Source organism: Dama dama, chromosome 20 (genome assembly GCF_033118175.1).
Source record: "Dama dama isolate Ldn47 chromosome 20, ASM3311817v1, whole genome shotgun sequence".
Lineage (NCBI taxonomy): Eukaryota > Metazoa > Chordata > Mammalia > Artiodactyla > Cervidae > Dama > Dama dama.
Window position 1 is genome coordinate 34,007,980 of NC_083700.1, and position 22,222 is coordinate 34,030,201.

At 48.3% G+C, this 22,222-nt stretch overlaps 1 protein-coding gene across 1 annotated transcript in view; it reads right to left on the reverse strand.

Moving 5' to 3' along the window:
• Positions 1 to 3,360, reverse strand: part of SLC6A17 (solute carrier family 6 member 17) — a 55,142-nt gene extending 51,782 nt beyond the window's left edge. The window contains exon 1 of the mRNA XM_061121200.1: positions 3,262 to 3,360. The gene's annotated coding sequence lies outside the window, so the exon portion shown is untranslated. The remainder of the gene's footprint in view (positions 1 to 3,261) is intronic.
• Positions 3,361 to 22,222: the final 18,862 nt, after the last annotated feature.

Below are 22,222 nucleotides of genomic sequence, written 5' to 3' on the forward strand. Positions count from 1 at the left end.
CAGCTTAAAGAAATAAACTCACAGGTTTAGACAACCTCATTTGGGTAAATGCCTATGTTGTCAGCAAAAATTTATTAAGAACTTATTATGGATTCACATCACATAGACATCAAGAACATGAAGTCTGGAATCTAACAGACCTGAGTGCAAATTCTCAGGTTGTCACCCACTACCGTGTGACCTTGAGCAAATTATTTAACCTCTCTGAATTCAAGTCCCACATCTGTAAATTGCTGAGAGCAATAATATGCCTCCTGGGACTCTAATGAAGGTTAAATGAGATAGTATATGAATGAAGCATTTAGCACAGTGTAGAAGTCTCAATAAAAACTTAGATATTTTCACTGTGTGCTAAACACCCAGCACCCAGCCCTCCTAAAAACAAGCCAAGCAGGCGTTTCCCCACAGATGACCATCCCACCTGTGATCACTACCACAGAGCTACCCGTGGTCCTGTGCTTCTGACCTCTGAAAGTCAGAGGGGATACCAGACTGGGGAAGGCTGATGTAAAAGGAATCTATAATAACAGAATTTTTCCCTATCCTGGTGATCCAGAAATTTTGTTGTAAGGATTTCTTGCAGCCCAGCCTGAGAGCGAGCAATAACTCAGACCTGGTTTAGGAAAAAACCAAAATCCATCTTCCTTTTAAACTGTTCTGCTGCTTATCTTAGCAGCTTTGAAGGGATTAATGATGAATCGTCCTGCTGCAGCAAATCTGGATAGGAAGGAGCACGAGGAAAAGGAAGCTGTACAGACAGAAAGAACTTGCTTCTTAGTATTCCTCTCCTCTCCTCTCTGTATTTATTGTATCATCCTTGGAATTTGCTCCCAGATCCAACTGGGAGAGCAGTGATTCCAGGGTGCATGTACCACTTACTCGCATGAGCATGCGCACACGTGCGCACACACACACACACACACTCACATACATGAATTTCCTTCCAGTGGCAGACTAGAGTTCCTTGAGTCAGCATGGCTTCTTTCTTGCTGTCCTAGGGGGGGGGGCCCTTAATTTCTTTGCTCTTGAGGTGCACACATCTTAGCTCAGCAGCCAGCAGCCCCAGCACAGCTCTGCCCACCCCCTACCCATCCCCCCACCCGACTCCACGTTCCATAGCCCTGCTCTTACTCAGGCTTCCCCACTCAAGATCTCCCAGGGGACACTTGAGGGTTGGAAATAGGTCAGTTTGAAGCTGCACTATAGGTCCTTCTCAACCACATGGAAAGCCCTGCCACTTTCATTTGTCTTCACACTCCCTCTCATACCAAGAAACAAGGACAGGAAGAGAAAGACTCACTTCTGATTAAGATCCATGAGGAAAGGGGTGCGGAACTAACATTTAATGAGCATCTGCTAGGTGTCTAGCACTGGGCTTAAAAATCAGCCTGCAGAAAAGGTACTACTGGCATCCCTGCTCTACAATGGAGGAAATCGAGCCTCAGGATGTAAGGGACTTGCCCAAGGTCACCCCACACTGGCACACGGCAGAGCACTGGGCCCAGTTCTCACTGAAATCACAGGGTCTCCTCCCCCCACACCCCAACCCTCTCCTCCAATCTCCCCTCTCCCAACACGGCCCTGCTCACCTTTCCCATGGGCTCACAGCTCCAGGACACTTGCCCAGTAGCCAGATCTCTGCTTAGCTCACTCCGGAGGCTTGGTCACCTTTGGTCAGAGATGTCAAAACACTGGAAGCTCGGGTCCTTGCCACTCACAAGTCCCAGTAAAGAGCTTCATTCAACTCACAAATAGCTGACACAAACTCTGCATGTGACTCAGGCCAAACACTCACTCCAATCAGGCTGGTGGGCACAATCTGCCTTCTGCACTGAGTCACCCTCCAGGCTGAGCTGCAAGGATTTGCTCACCACCTACTTAGCCACAGCTGCTCCATTAGAGAAAAAGCCAGCAGAGAAGCCGAGCCTCTGACGGTCCCCACGGATGGGCCACGGCCAAGGACAAGTAGGTATGACCTCAAAGCTCTTCCTGCCCAGGTCCACCTCAGCCGATCATGCGATAATGCCAGCACAGCATGAGACACAAGAAGCCCTCTGTTAACCTCCACTCACTATGACCTTGTTCTTCAGACATCAGTCCAATACAGCATAACTAAAATTTTGGTTGAATTGGGGCAGGGGGAGCATTTCAGGATTTTTTTAGTTCCTGAAAGTTCCCGTTAACAGGGGCAGTGCCCTCAAAACAAACTTCTTTCTCTACACCCCTGACCTATCTCCCCGACCCAACCCCACCTGCCTCGTGTTCACAGTTGAACTGCCCCAAAGGTAGCTCCGGCTAGAAATGTCTTAATCTAAACGGTCTGATAAAAATTTTCTCAAAGAACCAAAGAAGAAAGGAAACCATTTTTTTTTTTTTAAACTCTCCATGACAGCGACTGGATTCCGTAAGGTGAGTGGCCTCGGGATTTCTGAACATTTGCAGCCCTGACGGGGCTGTTTGAGCCTTAAAAGGAAAGAGCAGGAGGCCGCGCCCCTGCGGGAGCGATCCTCCCTGGAGCACTACCAGCATCGCGCATCGCGGGAGAGCGCGGTGTGCACAGGTATAAACGTGCAGAGGCCTCGCTCCCGAGGCGGCGCCCCCTCCAGACCTGCACCCCGCGCACCTACGTCCGCATCTCCGCCATTCCGTTCCCAGACGCGCTTCCCTGGAGGGAGCATGGGTTCTCCGCTATCTAGCTTCGAGTTCAGCCAGGACCAGCCCCAAGACTGGGAATTAAATATTTATCTCAAGCGCGAGCGCTCTGCTTCTCTTGCCAATGTTACTGTCAAGGTCATGGGCGTGAAGCCGAGTGGCTGGGGCTGGGGTCCCCAGCCGCGCAGGAGACTCCCGGTGAGAACTGCACCCTAGGCGCGCAGCTCTAGGCGGCGGTTCTTGCCGGGCCTCCTCCCCGGTCCTCCGCGTGCGCTTGCCTCTGCAGCTCTGCCCGATTACCTCTGGAGTTCTTCGGCCCTCCTGAGCCCGGGAAGGTGAAGCTGGGTGTCCAACCCGTAAGCTGGGTGTCCAACCCGTGAGCCGGGCGCAGGGCACCCGCGAAGCGCCCGAGGAGCGCGGGCCCCAAGGGTTCCGTCGCCAGGCAACGGCAGATCAAGTGGCTGGGGCCCTTGCAGGGCCAGGCGGATACCCGGGCAGCGCCGCCTCGCACCTCAGTCCTTCGGCCTCCCGGGCTGGGGCGGGGCCGGAACAGTTGTAGTTGCGGCGGCTGGTCCCATAAAGCCAGGCGGGGCGCGGCCGGCGACTCACCTGTCCCGCGTGGGTCGTAGCGCGGTCTCGGCTCCTGCACTCCGACCGAGCAGCTTCGGTCCCCGACGGGTGGCGGGCGCACAGCCCCTCCCACGAGCAGTCCGAGTGTGGCGGCGACGGGCCCCGGCCGGGGCTGGGAGGAGACCCAAAGCCGCGCACGGGCGCACGCGACTCTGATCGCTCCTCGCTCCCTCCCTCGCCGCCGGTCCCGGCCGGTCTCCCGCCCGCGGCGTGTTCGGGCCTCGGGGGAGCGGTCCGGGAACCCAGGTACCGCTGCGGAGGGAGCGCGTGAGGCTGCAGGCGCCGGAGCCCAGGGCCACCCTCCCTGCACTCGGGCCGCGCCGGCTCTGCGGAGCGGAACGGAGCGGGGCGGAGCGCAGCGCTGCGCGCACTGTTCCCTCGCTTTGCGAAAGGCCACCCTGACGGCGGGGCGCCGTGACGCAGGCTTGACTCACGCGCGGCCCCGCGTCAATGCGAGGTTCCGGGGCCTCTGATGGCAGACGTAGGCGGAGTGGGCCAGGAGAGGGAGGGGTCTGCCTGGGAGCAGCCTCTTGAAGCCCCCGGCCAAGGAACCCAGACCCTGGAGAAGCAGTACCAGATTCTGCCCTAAAAGAGGAATGCGACCCCCATGGCCAAGGCCCTCCTGAGCCTGGGCCTCACTTCCTTCATCTTTCCAGGCCCATCTCTTTCGGCTGTCTGGTATGAACTCAGCACCAACCAAACCTGGTTATTCCCCTGCCCCAGCCACTTCCACCTCATGCTTTTGTTCACTCTCTTCTCCTCAATTTCCCACTCCACTGTCCTTCCACTTAGCACTCCTCAAGATCCTTCCGTGTGTGGTTCAACTCCTCCATACGTCACTCATCTCCTGAGCTCCTGTGTATGGCAGAGGCTGCAGGAGATGCGAAGATCACTGCTCTGGGAGATGAGGGCGTGGAACCTCTGGGAGAGGCAGAGTGGGGTTTACCTAGGAACCCATAATTCAAGACAGAAGGATGGGAGAACCCTACAAGATGAGTAGTGAAGACTTATGGAGGAGATGAGACAGGATCCTGGCCACAAGCAGTGACAAGATTTCAGTGGAAAGGGGTAAGGATGACCTTTGTAGAGGGGACAGCATGATAAGGGCAAAGATGCAAGGGAGTGGAGAAGGTGTGCAGTTGGGATGACTGCCTGATATGGAGCAGGGGCGGGCTGAGAGCAGGTGCAGTTAGGGAGGTGGGAGCCATCCCTCGGGGACTTGGAAGGCTGTGGGGGCAGCCTGGATGAATTAACTCAGCTCTAGAGGACACTAAGGGGATGTTGACACTAGAGGCAGGTGTCTGGGAGTAATGAGAGGTGGAGGCTGTATCAGTTGTTCTACTGAAAGGCAATAGGACCATTGTCGTGAATTCTGAAAGTTTTGAAATTTTACCCTTGTATCTAATGTGAAGACTCCCCAATCTTTTACAATCATATGTGAACCTGCCAACCTTTGCCCCCAAGGGAGACCTTATATTTATTATACTGGAGGGCAAACAAAACTGCCCTCCACTGGGGGAGACACTATCTCTACCTTTAAAGGATGTTTGCTGTGTGAACCTCCTCAAAAAAGATGATCTGGAACAAAAAGCCATCAGTGCCTCTACCTGTGAGACTTGTGGAAACTTGAGTCCCCCATAAATTATCTTCTGAGAGACACTTCAACTCAACCACTCAACCACTAATTAGTGTTAGCCTACTGTTTGCCTGACTCCATTCTAGGCCCTGAGGATAAGGCAGAAAACAAGACAGATAATGGTCCCTGCCCTCCTGGAGCTTCCACTCTGGTGGATCCAGCCAGCCATGCATAGCGGGTGGAGGGGCATGGCAGGCAGTAGCAAGTGATGCAGGAGGCTTGACCAAGGTAAACCAGCAGCCTGTGACGACTGACCTGGTGTTGGAGAGAGAAGGAAAGCGTCTGAGAGGGGTGGTTGTAAGGCAGAGAACTTGAAGGTGGTGTGGTGAGGGGAAAGGAGAAGGACTTTGGAGTCATACAGACCAACATTTTCATCATGACTGCCATTTACTAGAAACCTTGAAGAAGTTACATAACCTTTCTGAGCCTCAGTTTCCCCATCTGTAAAATGAATAACACATACCCCATAAAGTTATTATGGTGATCAGAGAATATTATTCTTTTAAAGTATCTGGTATCACATCTGATATAACACGTGCTTAATAAATTACAGTTATTAGTGGTATTATTGGGTGATTGTATTGTTACTAACCACAATAAAGAATCTAGAAACAGGAGCAGATTGAGGGAGCATTGGGGAAGAAAGTCATGAGATTTAAGCCATATTGGGAATGAAGCAGATTTCCCAGGTAGCACTAGTGGTAAAGAACCTGCCGACCAGTGCAGGTAGATGTAAGAGACGCGGTTTCGCTGTTGGGGTATCTTTGAGACCTGCCCCACCTTTCTCAATCCCTCACAAAATCTATCCGTAAATCCTGGAGATTTTATCTCCTAAATACCTCTAGGATCTGGCCGGTCCTCTTTAATTCTGCTGCTACAACCCTAGGCCAGGCAATAATCACTGGCCATATGAACACTCACTCTCACATCCCGACTCTGATTTCAGATCTGTTCCTTTTTCTCCACGCAGCAGCAAGCGTGATCTTTTAGAAGCACAGATATGCTCACCCTCATCTCCAGCCTGCAGACTCTTGCCCACATCTTTAACAGGTCCTTCAAGGCCCCTCATCATCTCCAGCCTCATTTCACACCCTTCTCCCCACGGCCTTCCCTGCAGCCCACTATCTATACAACCTTCTCAGCTCTCCTGCTCACCCACTCCTTCCTGACTTCAGCCTCCAACCCTTATGCCCTCTCTGCCCAAAGCCACTAAGTCCTCTCCTGTTCCCCCATTCCCCACCCATTCCGCCACAGAGTTCACTTAAACCCTACTTCCTCATGAGCCTCTTCTGACCTAGAGAAGAGTTCAGTCCATCTCCCAGGTAGACACAGCTTTTTCTTTGTGGCCCTCATCATGATTGTAACTGGGGAGCTGGTGGTGTGACCAGGGCTGAGGGATGGTCTCCTTGGCTGGGGTGTAAGCTCCACGTGGCGGAGACCACCTTCAACACAGAGTAGACACTTCATAAAGATTTGCTTTAAAAGTAAGGTGTTGTTTGAAATATGAGCATAAAATCCAGGAAAGCGGGGATGCAGAAGATATTAAGAAGAGGTGGCAACACCTGGGGAGTCATAAGCATAAAAGGGGTCATTAAGTGGAGGAAAAGATGGCAGAGGAAGTACATAAAAGACAGTCAATAAGACAGAATTTGAGGGATGCAGGGCATTGCTTACTTCTAAGGGGCAGGAGGAGCAAGAGGGACAAGAAAGAAGACAGAGAGAAGTCAGGAGGTGAGAGGACAATGCCTATCACAGAAGAAAGAAATCTGAGCTGAAAAACTTGGCCCCTGCAGCAGAGGTGCCAGTGTTCATAATTCACCCCATTATGACTAACCTAGGAACCCTCTTCCAACAACACAAGAGAAGACTCTACACATGGACATCACCAGATGTCATCAGATTGATTATATTCTTTGCAGCCAAAGACGGAGAAGCTCTATACAGTCAGCAAAAACAAGACTGGGAGCTGACTGTGACTCAGATCATAAACTCCTTATTGCCAAATTTAGACTTAAATTGAAGAAAGTAGGGAAAACCACCAGACCAGTCAGGTATGACCTAAATCAAATCCCTTACAATTATATAGTGGAAGTGACAGATAAATTCAAGGGATTAGATCTGACAGAGTGCCTGAAGAACTATGGATGGAGATTTGTGTCACTGTACAGGAGGCGGTGATCAAGACCATCCCCAAGAAAAAGAAATGCAAAAAGGCAAAATGGTTGTCTGAGGAGGCCTTACAAATAGCTGATAAAGAAAAGATGTGAAAGGCAAAGGAGAAAAGGAAAGATATACCCATTTGAATGCAGAGTTCCAAAGAATAGCAAGGAGAGATGAGAAAGCCTTCCTCAGTGATTAATGCAAAGAAATAGAGGAAAACAATAGAATGGGAAAGACTAGAGATCTGTTCAAGAAAATCAGAGATACCAAGGGAACATTTTATGCAAAGATGGGCACAATTAAGGACAAAAATGGTATGGGCCTAACAGAAGCAGAAGATATTAAGAAGAGGTGGCAAGAATACACAGAAAGTGAAAGTGAAGTATCTCAGTCATGTCAGACTCTTTGTGACCCCATGGACTATAACCTACTAGGCTCCTCTGTCCATGGGATTTTCGAGGCAAGCATACTGGAGTGGGTTGCCATTTCCTTCTCCAGGGGATCTTCCCGGTCCAGGGATCGAAGCCAGGCCTCCTACATTGTAGGCAGATGCTTTACCATCTGAGCCACCAGGGAAGTCCAGAATACACAGAAGAACTATACAAAAGAGATCGTCATGACCCAGATAACCATGATGGTGTGATCACTCACCTAGAGCCAGACACCCTGGAATGTGAAGTCAAGTGGGCCTTAGGAAGCGTCACTAAGAACAAAGCTAGTGGGGGTGATGGAATTCTAGTTGAATTATTTCGAATCCTAAAAGATGATGCTGTGAAAGTGCTGCAGCCAATATGCCAGCAAATTTGGAAAACTCAGCATTGGCCACAGGACTGGAAAAGGTCAGTTTTTATTTCAATCCCAAAGAAAGGCAATGCCAAAGAATGTTCAAACTATTGCACAATTGCACTCATCTCACACACTAGTAAAGTAATGCTCAAAATTCTCCAAGCCAGGCTTCAACAGTATGTGAACTGTGAACTACCAGATGCTCAAGCTGGATGTAGAAAAGGCAGAGGAACCAGAGATCAAATTGCCAACATCCGTTGGATCATCAAAAAAACAAGAGAGTTCCAGAAAAACATCTACTTCTGCTTTATTGACTACGCCAGAGCCTTTGACTGTGTGGATCACAACAAACTGTGAAAAATTCTTCACGAGATGGGAATACCAGACCACTTGACCTGCCTCCTGAGAAATCTGTATGCAGGTCAAGAAGCAACAGTTAGAACTGGACATGGAACAACAGACTGGTTCCAAATCAGGAAAGGAATACGTCAAGGCTGTTTATTGTCACCCTGCTTATTTAACTTATATGCAGAGTACATCATGAGAAATGCTGGGCTGAATGAAGCGCAAGTTGGAATCACGTTTGCCGGGAGCAATATCAATAACCTCAGATATGCAGATGACACAACCCTTATGGCAGAAAGCGAAGAAGAACTAAAGAGCCTCTTGATGAAAGTGAAAGAGGAGAGTGAAAATGTTGGCTTAAAGCTCAATACTCAGAAAACTAAGATCGTAGCATCTGGTCCCATCACTTCATGGCAAATAGATGGGGAAACAGTGGCAGACTTTATTTTCTTGGGCTCCAAAAGCACTGCAGATGGTGACTGCAGCCATGAAATTAAAAGATGCTTGCTCCTTGGAAGAAAAGTTATAACCAACCTAGATAGCATATTAAAAAGCAGAGACATTACTTTATTGACAAAGGTCTGTCTAGTCAAAGCTATGGTTTTTCCAGTGGTCATGTATCGATGTGAGAGTTGGACTATAAAGAAAACTGAGTTCTGAAGAATTGATGTTTAGAACTGTGGTGTTGGTGAAGACTCTTGAGAGTACCTTGGACCACAAGGAGATCCAACCAGTCCACCCTAAAGAAAATCAGTACTGAATATTCACTGGAAGGACTGATGCTGAAGCTGAAACTCCAATACTTTGGCCACCTGCTGCGAAGAACTGACTCACTGGAGAAGACCCTGATGCTGGGAAAGATAGAAGGCAGGAGGAGAAGGGGACAACAGAGGATGAGATGGTTGGATGGTATCACTGACTCTATGGACATGAGTTTGAGTAAGCTCTGGGAGTTGGTGATGGACAGGGAAGCCTGGAGTGCTGCAGTCCATGGGGTCGCAAAGAGTCAGACATGACTGAGCGACTGAACTGAACTGAACTGAGGAAACCTCAGGGCCGATTGTTCTCATCTGCACAGTGGGGAGAATACTTGAGTTTTTCCCCTCAAGTAATATCTTTCTAACAGCAGCCTGGAATACAGTAACGACTCTGTACATGTAAGTGTTGCTGTGGTGATGACGATGGTGGTGGTGATGAGGGTGATAGTGGTGGTGATGATGATACACAGTGAGGAGCTGGGCCAGGGGCTTGGAAGGGGGGCTTCAGGCCAGAGGTCTTTGTCCTGGGGTCCTGTGCAGATGGAACAGCACCTGGAACTCTGCTTTGCAAATCAGGCCATCTAGGAGGTCATCTGTCCAAATGAGTCATGTGTTAAGGAGGGAGCAGCAAGACCTGAATGGGGAAGGGGTTTCCCTGGGCAAAGTCAGGACTTGCAGGCAGCTGTCTCTTCTCTCCTGGCTCACCTGATGCCAACCTTGGAGGACGGCAGCCCTTCATACAGCTCTGAGCACACCTGCTCCTGTCTACAGGCAGTGGTCTGGACTTCAAATCCAACTACGTCATATTTGGGGAGAGCTAGCCTGTGTCAGGCACTGTGCTAGCCTCAATAGTGTGTGGCTGAATTCAGAGGCAGGGTTTATACAGTAGGTCAAGGACAACTTGGAAGGTGTTAGGAGCTAAACAATGTTCCTCTGCCTCAGCCAGAGCCAAACAAAAGCCCCAGAGCAGCCCCAGATAGAAGAAGACAATGCTGAACTTCATCTTACGTCTGTCAGAGGAAGCAAATGCTTCCTGAAGCACTGAAAAGGGGACTTTGCTAGCACCTAGGGGTTTGTGTTCAGTTCAGTTTTTGCTCTGAGTGTTCTGTTGCTTGGAAAAGAGAACAAGATTCTATCTCTTCTCCCCAGTTTTCTCTGTGCGGGCATGTGCCATATATATATATATATATATATATATATGATTCATGTAAGAATCTTTGTAAAAACAGCACAGATGATTTTATTCCCTATTACATTTCTGTTGTATGTTTCTTCTCAAAATCCATCCTTCTAAGTTCTATCAGAGTTCATATGAAAAATAACTGGCATTTTAGTTTAAGCTATAAATATGAAGCGCAGCAACATGAAATTCTGCTAAAGGAGCTAACATAAGTTTGAGTTTCACTAATAAAATTATCATTTTCAGATGAAAGGATAGATATAACCAGTCTATTGAGCTTCCTCTCTGTTAGAGGTCCACTGTAAAGAAATAGAAAGCAATCAAGGACAAGCTTGTGAAGGAATTTACCATGTCCCCAGCCTCACAGACCTAGGTCTGGATACAGCCAGGCAGGCCATTTAGTAGTTGTGGGTTTAGGGGACAAATGAGAGATAAAGCCAGAAAGCAAGTTGGATTTGCTAATGGGGAGGCCTGACATGCTAGACTAAAATGCCTCTAATTATGTCAGAAGGTAATAGGGAGTCACTGAAAGTTTTAGAGTATGATAGTGACATAGTGATGACTTCCTGTTTAGATTTAAATGGGAGGTGGCAACCCCAGAGTCTCTCAGAAGCATCTCTGCTCCCAGAGAGGAGGCAGCCATTTCTGTACCCAGGTTCTACCCTGCAGCAGCTCTGAGAGTCTCTCTGTTCTTGACCTTAACTCCCCAGGCTGCAAAATGGAAGCCTCACTTCTATATCTGAGAGAACCCCAGTGATGAGCAAGTTGGGGAAATGCCAGGAGAGTGAGAGAGAGACAGCAAGAAGTCAGAGGCTCAGGAGGACCAGAGGGGGCCTCCAGATATTTTCCTATACCTGCCACCTCATTCAGAGAAGGCAATGGCAACCCACTCCAATCCTCTTGCCTGGAAAATCCCATGGACGGAGGAGCCTGGTGGGCTGCAGTCCATGGGGTCGCTGAGAGTCGGACATGACTGAGCGACTTCACTTTCACTTTTCGCTTTCATGCACTGAAGAAGGAAATGGCAACCCACTCCGGTGTTCTTGCCTGGAGAATCCCAGGGTTGAGGGAGCCTGGTGGGCTGCCGTCTATGGGGTCGCACAGAGTCGGACACAACTGAAGCGGCTTAGCAGCGGTAGCAGCAGCAGCCACCTCCTTGTCCCCAGGTGTGACTCAGGTGAGCCTGTCGACCACTTGGTTCTTACCACCACCTTCACCTGATATCAGCATCTTGAGGTTGTCCTTGAAGTGCTGGAAGAGAGGAATGGACAACTCTTCACAGGAACAAGAGGCACCTCGAGAGGGCAGACCAGGCCCCACTGCCCAACTCCAAAGGTGGCCCAACCTTCTGTTTACTGAGACTCAGTGCCCTGAAATGCTGGCCCTGGAGCATCTGACTCCACAGGGCCCTTATCCAGCAAGGTGGGTGCCCAAATAAACACACTCCTGCACAAACATCCAGAACATAAATCAAAACTCACTTGTAGGATGAGTGATTCTAAAGGACCTTTCACGTGACCAAAAGACTTGCCATGTTCTCTTCCTCCAAGATGGTGAGATGTATGCAGTCAGATAAACTCAGGTTCCAATCCCACTCTCCCTTGCCAGGTGACCTTTGACAGATCACATAGTATATCTGATCTTCAGATTCTTTATCTGGAAAATGGAAATAATCTGTTCTCTAACCTCATGGGGTCATTGTAAGGATTAAATGAGATAAAACCCTTTTTTTTTAAGTCAAGGCAGTATTCCCACTGTTGCTGTTAGCTCTGAAGATGTGACCAATGCTACTTTAAGCATCTTACACCTATTAATTCATTTAATGATTAAATAACCATTTACCCAAGATGTTATAAAATATAAAGCACTTTCTTTCCTTAAAAGTTGAAAACTTCATTTAAAAAATAACTCAACCAGACTACCCTAGTGGTCCAGAGGTTAAGACTCTTTGATATTAATGCAAGGGCCCTGGGTTCTATCCTTGGTCAGGGAACTAGATCCCACATACCACAACTAAGACCCAGCACAGCCCAATAAATAAATAATAATAAATAAAAAAACTTCACAACTAAATAACTTAATACAATTCAGTAAGTGATTGGTTGCAAAATTAATATGTATGATAGCTATAACCTTCAAATCTACAGCAACCAGTAAGAAGATATAAGAAATTCAGCTACAATAGCAATAACAAAAAGGGAAAATACATAGAAATAAACTTTAAAAGATGTATAGAAAATTCCTGAATGCCACTGATAGCTCCAAAAGGACATTTGAACATAAGAAACAGCACTTCTTAGATTCGAAGACTAAACATAATGAATGTGCTGTGCTTAGTCGCTCAGTCGTGTCCGACTCTTTGCGACCCCATGGACTGTAGCCTGCTAGGCTCCTCTGTCCACGGGGATTCTCCAGTCAAGAATACTGGAGTAGGTTGCCATGCCCTCCTCTAGGGGATCTTCCCTACCCAGGGGTCGAACCCAGGTCTCCTGCATTGCAGGTGGATTCTTTACCTTCTGAGCCACCAGGGAAGCCCAAGAATACTGGAGTGGGTAGCCTATCCCTTATCCAGGGGAACTTCCTGACCCAGGAATCGAACTGAGGTCTCCTGCATTGCAGGCAGATCTTTTACCAGGTAAGCTACCCAGGAAGCCCAATGAAAATGTTAATTCTCTCTGAATCAATCTATGTTTTAAAATGACCTCCATGAAAATAACAAAAGATTTTATTTTTCTTTTTAACTAAACAAGCTGTTACTAAGCATCATCTGGAAAAAGAAATCAGCAAAAGTATTCAGGGAAATCATAAGGGAGAGTAATGAACGTGGTGTTAGAATTTACCAGGCGATAAGGCATGGTATAAAGTTATGAGTTTAAATTAGTGTAGTCCTACTTATGAGAAAGACATGAAGCAGAACATAGTCCAGAAAGAAACCCAGATTCAGTCATTTAGAATATAATAAAGATTACATTTCAAATGAGTAGGGGGAAGATGGATTTTTAATAGGATTGACAGTACCCTTATACCCATATACATTGTAGATGCATTGAAATTAATAAATGAAAGAAAATATAAGCCATAGAAAGTATCAAAAGCAGTACTTAGGAGGATATATATATAGAATATATACATTAAAACAGAAAGAGTGAAAAATAAATAAGCCAACCAACCATCTCAAGAATTTAGGGAAACAGCCCCAAAGAAAACAAAAGAAAGAAAGTAAAGGCAACATGTATACATGCATACTCAGTAGTCTCAGTCATGTCTGACTCTTGGTGACCCCACGGACTATAACCTACCAGTCTCCTTCGTCCGTGGGATTATCCCAGCATAGAATACTGCGTAGATGGCCAACATAGAAATTGATAAACTAGAAAAGCATATATACAATCAAGAGGATCATCAAAGTCAGAAGTTTGTCCTTTGAGAAGTCTAATTTTTTTAAAAAATGAAACCTAAAAGTACTAAAAGAAAGCATGGAAGAGAGATTGTCACAGCCTGGGTGGGGAAGACCTTTCTAAGTCTGATATATAATCATGGGCACTCCCTGTACCTCCTCCTGTTTTATTTATTGTTCTCCAAATCACTTCTCACATCTGGCACTCAATTCACAATCATGTTTGTTTGCTTCTTGTCTGCTCTCAACTAGACAGAAAAACTCTGTATTCCCTGGAATAAAGCCTAGGACAGTCCTGCCATATAGCAGGTGTTGAGGGCTATCTGTGGAATGACTGTTCAGAAAGTGGGGAAGGTATTTCCTTAATATATAAAGAGTTCCTAAAAAATTGCTAAGAAGAAGATAAAAGGATATGAATAGAAAGTTCATAGAAAATAAAATACAGGTGACTCCTACACATGTAAAAAGATGTTTAGTTTCATTCACAGCAGAAGAAATGCACATTGAAAAATGAGATACCATATTTTACCTATTATGTTGACAAATAACTTTTCTTTAAAAAAAGGCTGATAACACATATGTTGCTAGTAGGAGAAGAGTTAAACTGTACAGTTTCTGCAGAAGATAACTAGACAGTATTTATCAAAATTGCAAAGGTGCATCCCATGGCTCATTAGGCCATATCTGTCAAAATTATGAAGGCACACACTCACTCGTCTAAAGACATTCATCCAAAGATACTCCCTCAGCAGTATTTGTCATTAAAAAAATGGAAACAATTTAGATGTCTATCAACAAGGAATTGTTTACATAATTTATGGTACCACCACACAATCAAATTTTTTGCAGCCATGAAAATGAACAAATCTGCTCTGTATGTTTTGATGTGGAAATATCTGCAAAATGTGTTGTTAAATGAAAAAAGATGCAGGGCTGTGTGACCATTTGTGTATACTGCACATACTTGTAGAGGCATAAAATATTTCTGGAATGATTCAAAAGAAACTGATAATAGTGCATAACGCTAGGGCAAGCATGGCTGGGGGAAGGCATGGGAGAAAGATTTACTTTTCGTCTTTTGAATTTTAGTATACCTTATGTCTGTACCATGTCGATTCAGTATAGCCATATCTGCCTCTATAATGCATCTGAGATCTCTAGAAAGGGGACTTCTGAATCTGGCCACAGTGACTGCCTTTACAGAAGGCAGTCTGCCTTTACAGAGGGAAAGCGAGGGCTGGAGGGCCTGGAAACAGAACTCAGCACTGAACTTAATGAGTTCCGTTTTAATTTTTCTTGACCATAGGCATGTCTTACTTGCTCATTAAAATACCAAAGCGCATTTCTCCTTGCTCCTCCAGACTGCCACTGTCTGCCGTGCCCCACCCCCATCTCTGCCCCTCTGTTCAGGCTCACGCCGCCTTCTCCACAGCGGGGCATGGCAAGAAGGGCAGGGACTGCGGGATCTCCTTCTGCCTTGGGGCTTCCTTGCCCTCATCTGTGAAATAGGAGAACAGTAGTGTCTATGCTCTAGGGTGCCTGAGATGGGTGTACATGAGATAACATCCCCCGCGCTGACCTTTGGCAGATACCTCTAAACTTTGAAGGAAGAAAGAAGTGGCAAAGGCTTAGACAATACCTTCTAATATTTATGAACAGCAGTGAGGACATTCTTCTAGTTTGTACTCGAGGTTGAGGGGTAAAAAGGGGTGTCCCAGATTGCTCACGTGCCCAACATCCTGGAGCCCCAAACTCCCAGCCTGGGAGGAAGCTTTGTTCGGTGTAAACAGAAGGGAGCGGGTTCTGCTCTAGTAGGTGCAGCATCAGCTGGGAGGCGGGGAGGGGAATGTGCTGGGAGACAGTAGGGAGGGGGCTATCTGTCTGCCCCCACCCCAGACCTGGGTAGGGACAATCAAGTGCAAAGCCTGCCTTGCTCCAGAGCCAGCATGAAGCTTTCAGTACCGGAGTCAAATATAGACCCATTTCCATAAAAGCACCAGCCTGCTTCTATAAATACCTCAGCCAGTTTTCCGGGGTTCTCATGTGACTTTGATGCCTACCTCTGTCTGCGGGGATCCGTCTCCATGGTGACTGGGCCATGTGACCAGCTACTCTTCATTCATGGCAGGTTGCCGCATCCCGTGTTGGGGGTGGGGTGGTGAAGGGGGCTGGAGGGAGGGCTAAGGAGAGGGAGAAGGGGAATGAACAATGAATAACAGTAAACTGTCTGGTCTTGGGGGAAACGGCAGAGTGCCAGCCTTAATGCAAGGATGCTCTGACAGAATTATTAATCTCCCCAAAGCTGGCTGTCAGGGAGGAAAATTTTTATTTGAGAAGCAATAGACCTCTTTGCCTATGAGTCAGAGAAGCAAAATCTCAGGGCTGTAAGGGGCACCTTAACAACTCTTGAGGACTGTTACAATCCCCTGGTTGTCCGATGAGGGTAACTAGGCCTGGAAAGGTCGAGGGACTTGTCCAAGGTCAGGCGGCGAGTCAGTTGGAAACTGGGACAAGAATCAGCGTGCGTGTGCTCAGTAGGCTCCTCCCCATCCCTCACTGGGACTCTGCTCTGGCCTGGGGATGGCAAGGGGCTGCAGAGATATGTGTGACTCTGGTCAGTGGGGACTTCGATACCTTGGCTCCCAGGTCATCCCACCTGGCTGGGGTCATAGATCCTTCAGGGGAGGGAAAAACCATTCTGGGCCTAGACTCCACACTGGCCTCTTGGCAGATCCATGTGGAGAGAGTGGCTAATAAATCATGAGAAATCCCGCAGTATCCAGCAAAGCCAGATGTCATCCTCAGTCATCTATGGAAATATTTCTGTGATCAGAATGTCCCAGATCTGCCCCCATCCAGCCAAACCCCTCAAACATCACCAAGTCCTATGCCCATTCTTGCCTGGGGCTGGGGATGAGATGAAACAGTAGGAAAGGACTGTTCCTGCTTTCACAGAGCTGCCCTGCTTAGGTGCACATGGAGAAGTGAATAGAAGAGAATCTGGTTAACCAGCAGCTGAGCTCCAGGGATGTTTGGAGCTGGATGTAAGATGGGCCATGGAAGCTGGGGAAGACTTACAGGAGGATGGGAGGGGAGGACACAGCCAGGCAGGCCGATGGAGAGGGGCATTCTCAGGGGATCCTGGGTGCTGGGGTAGGACCTGTGCAGGGGGAGGGGGGTGCGGGGCAGTGCTCTGTTGAGGTGGACCAAGGAGGGAACTCTAGACATGCCTTGGGTTAGGACACTGCTGATCGCAGACTTAGTTCATGTGGTTCAATCCCATGAGCTCAAACCACCAGCAGTGGAGGGTCCAGGAGTACCAGAGATGACAAAGAAACTCGTGCACTGACATATTTCTGGGGGAGACAGAACACAAAACCAGACATTATCATGGGCCTGCATGTGTCAGTATCAGCCATAGGCTCTACAACCACCTGGCCTCAGGACGGGTCTTCAGCAAGCTCCACAGAGGTTAAAATCCATCAGGCTGGAGGCTGGTACCAGCCACAGTGACCCAGGGCAATCCTCCGTCTTCCTAACTCTCTTCACCTCTGCAGTCTTTTTAGCGCTGAGGATAGAACCTCCTGCCTGTCCCTGCCCCCTCACTACCATGGGCTCTCAGCCAGCCTGACAGTGGACTGGCTATAACAGCGCATCCCCAAGCTCAAGGGGTGAGAGCTGATGCTCTGAAGTGGAGGGGGAGCGGCAAGAGAACAAGCCGTGCAGGCCATGCGTTCTCTCTGCTTCACCACCCGCTGAGCACCCACGCTGTGTGTGTTTACTTCACCAAGGCTGCTGGAGTCCAGAGACAGTGCCCAACCTGTTTCTTGAAAAGCCTCTTCTGGCTCCTAGCTGGGAGTGTGGGATGGAGGCACACGTTCATTCAGCACTGACAGGTAGTCAGCATGGTGGAATGGTCAGAGCACCCTAGGGAGACAGATTTGAATTAGTTCTGGCTCTGTTGCTCACTTATGACTCTCTTGGGGAGATTATTTAGACTCTCCAGACCTCAGTTGCTTACCTATGAAAGAGGATAATGTCACCTAATATGAGAAACAGTTGTGAAAATCAAAGTGATTACGAAGTGTCCGGCACGTAGAAAGTGATTTTAAAAGACAGTTGCCTCGGACTCCCCTCAGGGTCCAGTGGTTAAGAATCCATGCTTCCCATGCGGAAGATGTGGGTTTGATCCCTGGTCAGGGAATTAAGATCCCACATGCTGCATGGCACAGCCAAATGAATTTTAAAAAAGTAAAAAGCAGCCGTCTCTACTACAGTGGGTGGATGAATGGATGCACCTCCTCATGGGTACCAGTTTCCATGCTCACTGGCCCAGCATTCTCGAGTCTTCCCCTGCGTCATCTCTTCTGCTGAGAAGATTCTCCCCCTTGGCTCCCCTCATCAGAAGCCTTTCTGTCCTTCAAAGCCCCTTTTCAGTGTCACTCTTCCCTGCTACCATGCCCGATCACCCACAGGATGCTCCTTGCGTAGACTCTGCTATTGTATCATCCTTCAGTACGCAGCAGTAACAAGTGCTACCGGGATGGGACGCCATTTACCACACTGAGAACCTAACAGGCCTGAGACTTAGAAAGGTAAGTGACTTGTCCATGGTCACACAGCTATGACGTGGCGAGAGTGAAAGATAAACTCCAGCCCGTTTGGTTCCACTCTTGGGCACAGCTTCTGCATCCTCCCTGTTAATGATACTCTTACTTGACCATCTTTACTCTCTCAACTACATTACCAGCCTGTGTGGTGTGGCAGGAAAAAAAATACAGATCCTGGGTTCAGCTAGAAATAGGGTTAAAATTCACCTTTGCCACTGACGAGTTGTAAATAAGTTGTGATCTCGTAAGTCCTCAGTCTTTCCAGATCTGTCTCCTTGCCTACAGCTGTGTGGTCCTTGAGATGATGTGACATGCAGTGATGGGCCTGTCTTATAACAACAGACATCACCACTGGCACGGCCTGGTCCCCCAGGTGGCTGGGTGTGTGATGACAGCTAGTCCTTGAGTGTACATCCTGTAGCAGGCACCCTTCTAAGGGCTCCTGTACATCCTCTCTTTGTTTTCCTGATAACATTACCGTGAGGTAAAGACTTTGAGGATCCCCATTTTATAAAACCAGAGCTTAAAGAGGTTGAGAAACTCGCCCAGTGCAGCAAAAGCAGACGGCAAAGCTGGGACTTGACCCAGATCCATCAGATCCCAAAACCCATGCTCTGCACCGTGATTCCTCACTGCTTCCTTGTGAAGTAGGTGAAGAATATTCTTCTTCCATTACTGCTGTGAGACAGTTAAACAGAAATCACAAACTCCACCTTACAGATGGAGCAGCAAAAGCCTGAGGTACCAAGTGACTTGCCCAAGGTCACGTGGTGACAGAGTCAGTTCTAGAACTTGGGGCTCCTAAACCCAGGGCTCTGCTTTCTCCCTTATCCCTGCTGCCTGTAGCTGAGATTCTTGAGACAGAGACACCAGGACTCTGGGAGCTTGGCCAGTAAGTTGGCCACAGGTCTCAGCCTCAGTCCAGGAAACCTCCAACCATGGAGAAATTTGCTTTGAAGACAAAGGATGATTCCTGGCAAGGAGAGTCATTCCTATTTCTGTTCTAGACAAATGGGAAGCTGTCTCAGATTCCATGATAAATCTTTTTGCTAAAGATGATACATCACTTTGAGCTGGTTATATGCGCAGTCTTTGGACATCATACAAGTCAATTACTGAGACCAAGTCCTCAGCGCTGAGCAGAGATATTTTCTTTGGTTGCTGTAACAGAGCCAGAGCCTCCCAGAGACTGCCGAGTGCTGACACCTGCCCAGAAGCCCTGTGGGGAAGGTGTCCACCACTCCCATTCTGATGGCCTCCACTGTCTTCCCCTGAGGTCACCACAAGGTTTCTGGGCAAGATTATTGACAGCCAAGATTATTCTGCCTATTTTATAATCCCAAGCCTTACTCTTGGCTAACTGGACTTGGGGAAATAAGTTTCCACCCCAGGACAAAACCTCAAGTGCAGAGCATCAAACAGGGCCTTGCTTCCCTCACCCTGAGTCTCAGAAGCATATCCCTACACTCTGAGGAGCTCCTTACCTGAGTCTGAAACACTTCCAGGTCAACTCTCTGCCCCTCGCAAACCTCTTGGGCATCACAACTTTCTGAGGCTAACCCCTGAGAACCACTCCAGGCCAGCAGATCCAGCCTTCCCTCACTCTCGGACTCTAAGAGGAGCCTGTGTGTGGTTTTCAGTGTTGCAGAACCAAGGTTTGAGACCGTATTAAGAGCATGGGTGATGTGAGCTTCATGACTTTGGCAGGTCTTTAATTTCTGTGAGCCCTCATCTGAAAATGTGACCAATGGCCCATCCTCGCTCCGAAATGCTAAGAGTCATTCTCTGGGATTCCAGGAACACAGTTGGAGATGGCTGGAGCATAAGATGAGGGGGCTGGAGTGGTAAGGAATAGGGAGGTAGGGATTAAATGGAGAGGGCAGGGGTCTGAATCATACAGAACTTGAATGTCATGCTAAAAGGCTTATATTTTATTTTAAAGGTAATGGAAAACCAGGGGAAATTTTTAAGCATGGGAGAAGAGTTGCCAGATTTAGCAAATACCAAACATCTATTTAAGTTTAAACTGGGCATCTTGTATTTTATCTGGCAACGCTGCAAGGAGTGACAGAGAAAGCTCTCTGGCCACTGAGTGGAGAATGTGTCGTAGGGAATAACACTGGAAGCACAGACCATTGAGGAGGTGATTATCTTCCAGGCCATAGTTACAAAAGTTAATATTTGTTGAATGCATGTTTTTACCAGGCACTGTTCTCAGTGTTTTATGTGTATAAATTCATTTAATTCTCATAACAAAGTGTAGTATCATTTCCGTTTTACAGGTGAGGAGACAGCAGCACAGAGGGGTTAAGTTATTTGACTGTCACACAGCTAGTTAGTGGCAGAATTGAAACTGGAGTCCCAAGCCCACATGCTTAACCACCGTGACATGCTGCCACTCCAGTGGGCCATGAGAGCCTGGACCAGGCCCTGTAGTGGGAATTAGGTGTCAGTCTGAAGCTGTCTTGACGCCCCAACCCCTGGGGTGGGGGTTGGGACGCTATGACTGGCAGAGAAGAGAGAAGGGAGGCTCAGGGATCCAAGCTCTATCACAGTGACACATTTTCAGATTACCTGGTACTTTTTGAAGCAGGAAGAAGGGCTCATAAGAAAAAGAACTAGCATCTCTTCACCATCTACCAAACACCAGGCAGGGAGCATAGCAATCCTCGAAGTATTCAGGAATCACAATCAGCAGGCACAGTGGTCGATGGCTGTGGAGTGAAAGAGGACTTGAGGATTCTTGTTTGGGATGACTGAGGGGCCCCAGTGAGGGACCAGAGAGAATAGGCATCTAGTTCAGGACATGTTGAATTTATCAGGTATAAGACCAGGAGGCAATTAAGGCCCAGAGAGGTTAAGTGACTACCTTGGAGTCACACAGAAGGTAAGTGTCAGTGCAGAAACTAGAAGTCTCTTTGACTGTGTCTGGGGTGCCTGATACAGACAGGACCCCAGTCTAGGTTCAAAGATGAAGACACCTCAGAACACAAGTCGTGACCAGTATTTGGGGACTGCTGTTTGATGCGGGTTCAGGTGGTGCCTACGTGCTCAGTTCTGAGAGCAGACCGTGCCCCTTCAACTTTGAAATGAAAGCCAAGGGCTGAGTTTTAAGCACTGTGAGCCAAGAACATTCTCTCTGCAACGGTTTTCTCCATCTGTAAAAAGACAACAATATCCACAGCAAAGCTGTTTTGGAGATTAAATGAAGTAAGTAAATGGGGAAGCATTGACCCATGCCTTGTAATCTGTCCTTGTGCTATTATTCCAATCTTCTGCCTCTGCCACTACCCCTCACCCTTTCCTGCTCCTCCATCTTCCTCTCTCTCCCTGGTCTGCCCTCCCATTTTCTCATCTTCCCTTCTCTCTTTTTAGGCCTTGGGACAGATCCTGCTCCAGGGAGTGTCTGCAGGTAAGCAGCCTCGAAACAAAACGTGCAGTCTCCCATCTCGGCCAGCCTAGCCGCCCCCCCCCCGCCCCCCACCCCCGCCTCTAGTTCTCCACCCCACCCCCACACTCACTTGCCTTACGGGACAGCCCACCCTGTAGGGGACCAGCCCACCTGGCCTTCTCTCCTGCTGACTATCAGCTCCCCTCCCTGCTGCCACATCCACTGGCTTCCTAGGGGACCCAGCGACCCCCACCGGCGGTTGCCCAGGGATTGCCACCAGAGGTGGCCGGAGGGACCGCAGAGACACCACAAGAGTCCCAAGGGGATGGGGAGGCTCCAGCCGGGACAGCCTGGAAATGTACAAAGCCTATCCCTAGGGACCGGCGAGAGACTGACGTCAAACCAAGGCTGAAAATATAGTCTGGAAAGTCACGCGGCATCGTGAAAAATGAGCCGTTCTCCCCAGCCAGAGACATGGACGGTGGGGAAGGGATATAAATCCCGGCTCTTTAGAGGCTCCAAACAGCAGGGGTTGCTAGCTTCTAGGCTGCCTGTCGAGAGGTCTCGGGGGTCCCCAGTGTCCCATTCAGGGACCAGGGCACCTGCAACCATCCCCATTCCTGAGAGCAGTCAGTGCCCTGAGAACTGAGGCCCAGCAAGGGAATCTAGGGGTGATC